Source organism: Atheta coriaria, unplaced genomic scaffold, assembly GCF_025399875.1.
Source record: "Atheta coriaria isolate IRGN ID8LTWV9N9 unplaced genomic scaffold, Caltech_Dcor_3.1 hic_scaffold_10_pilon, whole genome shotgun sequence".
NCBI lineage: Eukaryota > Metazoa > Arthropoda > Insecta > Coleoptera > Staphylinidae > Dalotia > Dalotia coriaria.
In genome coordinates this window covers 2,773,393-2,778,706 of record NW_027045452.1, presented here as the reverse complement: position 1 = coordinate 2,778,706, position 5,314 = coordinate 2,773,393, and the positions used below count along the sequence as shown (strand labels likewise).

General features: G+C 36.7%; 1 long non-coding RNA gene across 1 annotated transcript; it reads left to right on the top strand.

Moving 5' to 3' along the window:
• Positions 1-926: 926 nt before the first annotated feature.
• On the top strand, positions 927-1,514 carry LOC135801536 (uncharacterized). The gene is made up of 2 exons (XR_010550381.1): positions 927-1,035; positions 1,086-1,514. It is a non-coding gene; the product is annotated as an uncharacterized lncRNA (long non-coding RNA).
• Positions 1,515-5,314: the final 3,800 nt, after the last annotated feature.

Sequence of the window (5,314 nt, the reverse complement as noted above, 5' to 3'; positions counted from 1 at the left end):
TTGAAACTGCGCTGCATTCTGATGCGGTCGAATGTATGGTTTTCGTTCTGGGGTCGTTTGCAGTCCAAACTAAAACATTAACTTTATTGATGTGCAAAGTTTTGAGACGCTCGCACAACTCGGTAATTTATTTTCGGTGCCGGCCGGGGTCGTGTTTCACTAGGGTAGTGTACAAATACCGAAATAAACGATAAAATACGTTCAGCAATGGTTGCAGAGCGCGCCTGCTTCTTCCACGATTCTTCGCTCGCCAAGCCAACATTGATTTAGATTTGTGTTGATTTGCCTTCCACTTCGTGCCACTCGCTTCGATTTTCACTTCTTCAAAGGGTCACCAAAAGGACAGAAAAAAGGTAGAATCCACCAAAAAACAAACACATTGAAAACGTCGCTGTTCGAAACGTTCGAATTGCTCGAAACATTGGAAACGACCCGAAAGTTGAAAACACGATCGCAATGTATCAATTAGTCGCACGTTTTCCTTTTCCGTACAGCGCTGTCCTCATCCCTACATTTTCATTTATCGTCAAACTTTCCGCATTAATCACGTGCGAAGTGCACTTTTTTTCTTCTCCTACTTTGTCTATCCGATTTATTCAGCTTCTTTCTTAATGATTGGCTGACACACCAGCAAGCTAATTAGTGTATCTACAACAAAAAATAAATAAAAATAAAAGAAATATATTATAATATATTAAATATATAACTTTGTTTAAAACTCATTAACTAAGAATGTATACAATGGTATTTTCTAAATGCAAATGAGGTTTTTGTACATTTTTTGTTTCATTGCTGTTGTTATCTCAAAAATTCGAGAAAAATTGAGAATTTGCTAATGACATTTAATTACCGCATGCCTACAAAATAGCATTCATCAAATTTCAAAGATAAAATTCCAAATTATTTATTTTTAGTATAAAAGATGCGAAAAAACTAAAATAAACCTATCTGAATCCGCAGTTCCGGTTGACAACAACTCTTTAACGACTCAGCAAAATGAAGTTACTTCTGGTATTTTTCTTGGGCGCACTTGTGGTAAGCAAACAAAAATAAATTGTTTTTTAGTTTCTTATATAATTACACAGTTTCAGTATGTCTCTGCGGAAATAATTGGCGATTGCTTTACGAGTAGAGTGCATGAACTATTAGTGGGCCACGATCCTTATGCGAGAAAACATAACCTGTATACGCGAATTCAAATGTGTGTCGATGTGATTAAGGACCAGCTGACTGCGGCTCAAATTACCAGAATTACCAAAAATATGAGCATTCTTCGTAGAGTTGATGAGGGAAATTGTTGGTATGGTCAAAAATGCAACCGTTGGCTCAATGATGAAAAGAACGTATTCAAGATAATTAAATCTTCCAAAAAAATACTAAAATCGGCAAAAGAATTGACTCCTGGTTGCCAGGGAATTGTAGCTGATATTGAAGATCTGGAATCAACTTGCGATATCATGTTAAAAGAACAACCAGCTGAATGATAAGTGTATAATAGAAAATACCATCATGTACCAATTTTGTTTAAATTAAATTAAGTATATCCCAATACAAAAAAATTTATTAAAAAAAAAAATTTCACACGCATGAAGTATTTGTTTTCTCGAATGTTGATTGTAGTTTTAGGAAGCTATAGCAGTTCCTAGAAAGAAAGAGGCAGCTAAGAAGACACAGCAAAGATCACCCCAGTTGTGCAAGGAGCGCAAGCAAGAGGAAGAAAATTTATGGCATTCGCATCGAACGTTAAAAGTGTTTTAAGAGGTGGCAAATGGAAGTTTGCGCCCGCTTACGTAATTTATGTTTGTGTACAATTTGCCATGGAGTGTTCACAAAAAAGTCAAAATTTTTACTGATTCAAAACAACACAAAATAAAAACTAAAATATTATTTGAGAAAATTAAACAAATTTTTTATATAGAATTTTAAAATTCACTTAATTTAAATATAATTTAAATAAATCATGTCTTTAAAATGATTTGTAACACTTGTGTTATAATATTTGGCTGAAGAAACGCGCTTCACGCAATCTTAACCAAAACGTTCACATAAACACCTAAATGCTTGTTGGGAAAGTGCAAAAAGCAAAACGACACAAATTTTTACATGAAAATTTTTCGACTTTTTGATATAGCACAGATTCTGTTGATTTTTGAAAATGTTTCCTTTATCCATATGGCGCATCCACATATGACGTAAATATAACTTCCAACTAAGGCGCGGATGGATGTGTTATTAGAGGATGATGGCCACCAATAAATAAAAAGCTCTTCCGTCTCATTCATGTTGTGCACTCACACACACACACTTTCCTCCACGCTATGAAAGTATGGCAATAAAAATCTAGAAATTGTCTCCGCGGCATAAGACAAATGGCGTTCATAAATAACGGACGCCTCTTTATTACCCGCATTAAAATAATTTCCCGAGTGTTGAGCGCAAGTAAAATGTCCGGACGAAACTAGAACAACGAAATAATATTTCTCAGGTGAAAACATTCCAAAAATACAAACATAAAGTCAAAATTTTAGATTATTTACGAGATTCTAAGATTAGATGTAGTTAGAAAGTGTCAATTTGCAGGTTGTATGTTGTATGCATGACAAAGTGCATTCTGTTCGGGTCTATCTCTGACCACATTTGTTCCGGCTAGTAAAAAACCGCTGTAATTTTTTACGATTTGCTACGTTCTGAGATTTAACCAGACGAATTCACCCCCAGCTAAGGAAGGATATAACTTTTGGGGGATTCTCGTGCGTTCTAAACGGACGATCCATCAAGTCGACGTGGTTGATTAGGCTAGGACCCAAGGTCTTGCGAATGATACGCTGTCCTTTATTAGCGACCACTATCACCTCTATTTTCATTCCTGCTTCCGTACAATGACCTCTGGAGAAATTCTTTTGAAAAAATTTTCGAAAATTTTGTGATATAACCAAAATTGCGATTCTGAAATGTTGTAAATCATTTATCATCTCGGCCGCAGGGAAAAACGTTTTGACGAATACATTGAAAACGATGAAAACCAACGGGAAATGTTACATCACCCGTACACTTTTAAATAAATGATATTTTCGATGGCATTGTCCTGCCGAGTTCATTGTTAATAGCGAATTTATTATATCGGGTCGCTAACGCTCGCACCGCAATCCGACTTCAATGCAAAGCGCGCGACGTTTATCTTGCACCAGTGCAAAACGACATAAAAGAACTCGCCCGCCATGAACGAGATGAAAAGCGACCGGAAAATACATTAAAACGTATTATCAACCCATCTATTTAGTTTCTACCATTGTATTTCTTCAATAAAAAATTTTTCAATTTCATATTTGAGGTTGTGTTGCTACAGCAACCGAAAATAAACATATATATATTGTTTTCGCTTGTCTTGCAACATGCAAAATGCAAAACTAAAACCTCTTCGCTGTGTTTTTGGTTTGTACAGATTTAGATCGACGTACATTACGAACGAATTGCGTTGTTGACGCCACCAGAGTGACATTCGTGCAGACGTGTGCATCGCGTGTCCGCCCCCGTTTCGCAAATTCAATAAAAACACAAAAGCTTTTCGCGCTCGCATTCGAACTATTTCTGGGAAAGCAAGCGTGGCTGCTTGACTATCAAACAATTTCGCTATCGGCGACAATCGCGTGCTGCTGTGTTACATTTAGGGTTTTAAACGATTTCGAAACACCGAAGCGACGTTGAGACATTTTCAGGAACATTGCAATTCACTTCAATTCAACCCAAAAATATTTCATTTTAAAATCCAAAATTTTGTTGACTTTACTTGTTTAATTTGAAACGCGTTGGTTTTAATTGAACGAGGATGTTTTAATGTTTAGAAAAACGGGTAGCTATTAAGGATTACGTTGCACTCGTAGTAATGCTTGGTTATCTTGGACTCTTTGCAAATTTCTTCGGGGCGTCGAAATTGCTGGAGCAATAACCACGTGGCGCCTTAACTGCCAACCGCGGTGCTTCAAAGCGCTTCCGTGCTTCCTGTAGAACACATTTATTATTTTTATAGAACCACAAACGCACTGAAAGAAAATCACTAAAGGTAAATAAAATTAAATTCGTACATTTTAAACATTTTGTAAATAATTACAAGGCTTTTATCTCTTTGTGTGCTGAACATGAATGTTTTGATGATTCTAGGGTAAAAGTAATGAAAACCACTGGTTAACCTTCCCACACATTTTCACATCATTCCGACACCTTCATGGGAGTTTTCTGCAACAACACATTTGTTCACTTACGTTCTTCGGGTACGATTGGTCAAATTTTTGTTCTTACCCTTGAAGCTCTTCCTTTGTGAGTTTCCGCTTTGTGTGGTGAAACTGGTGGGTCCTTCATTTGGCCTGGGATCCCTTCGTTTTCTTCTAATTCTTGTAACAGTTGTAATGAGGGTGGGGTTAATCGTTCCGCATATGCAACTTAATTTTATTGCTCAGTCGTAAAATTTCGGGGTAAGGGTAAACTACTACAGGCGTATTACGTCCTTATTGGTCGTTAAAATGGCCTTAAAACTAGATTGCTATAGGTAAGAGAAATTTGTTTATAAAAATCTACAGTTGCAATAATTGTAAGAGAATATTTTAACGGTATTCGATATTCAATATTGGTTAGTATCGAGAATCTGAAAACTAAGTAAGAAAGAACCGGATGCTCGAGCATAATGTAACCGACGTGACTGTGGGTTAGTGAAGTGGCAGCGCCGCCGAAAAGGAAAGGCTTTTAAGCCGTAACTGTTCATCATGAACCTCGCCGTCGTCGATCCATTGTGCCATTTCGTTGCGCCTCCGTGGGGACGGCGCCGATGCCGGCCACGGGACGAAGGAGACGAGGACGTGCGCCTTTGTCATTGATCGGCTGTAACCTCAACGCATTGCATTTTTTCTTATATTTTCCATTAGAACAAAAAACGACGATTCTTACATTGTTAAAGTTAAAATTAAATAAAATTAAAAAATTCTGTAATTAAACTTGTTAATATTTTATTTTGTAAATTGTAAATAAATATTTATTTCTATGCAGGAAGAAGAAAAAAACGAAATAAGAGTAAAGAAGAATGTAAAAAACTAGAATTGAAGCGATCTTGAACACGGTACATTAATGCATAGCAAGGATTTGTTCTACGTTTTTAAACTTTTCCTCCGCCCGTTCCATTTTTTTTGTCGTTCTTATCTTTTGTCCTTGCTTTTGTCCGACGCACCGGGCGCTTTTTGTAAGCTTGTTCCTTTTATCGCAAACTTCTTTTCGAATCCCTTCCGGGATTCACTTTAAAATTATATTTTCTTATGGTTTACAACGC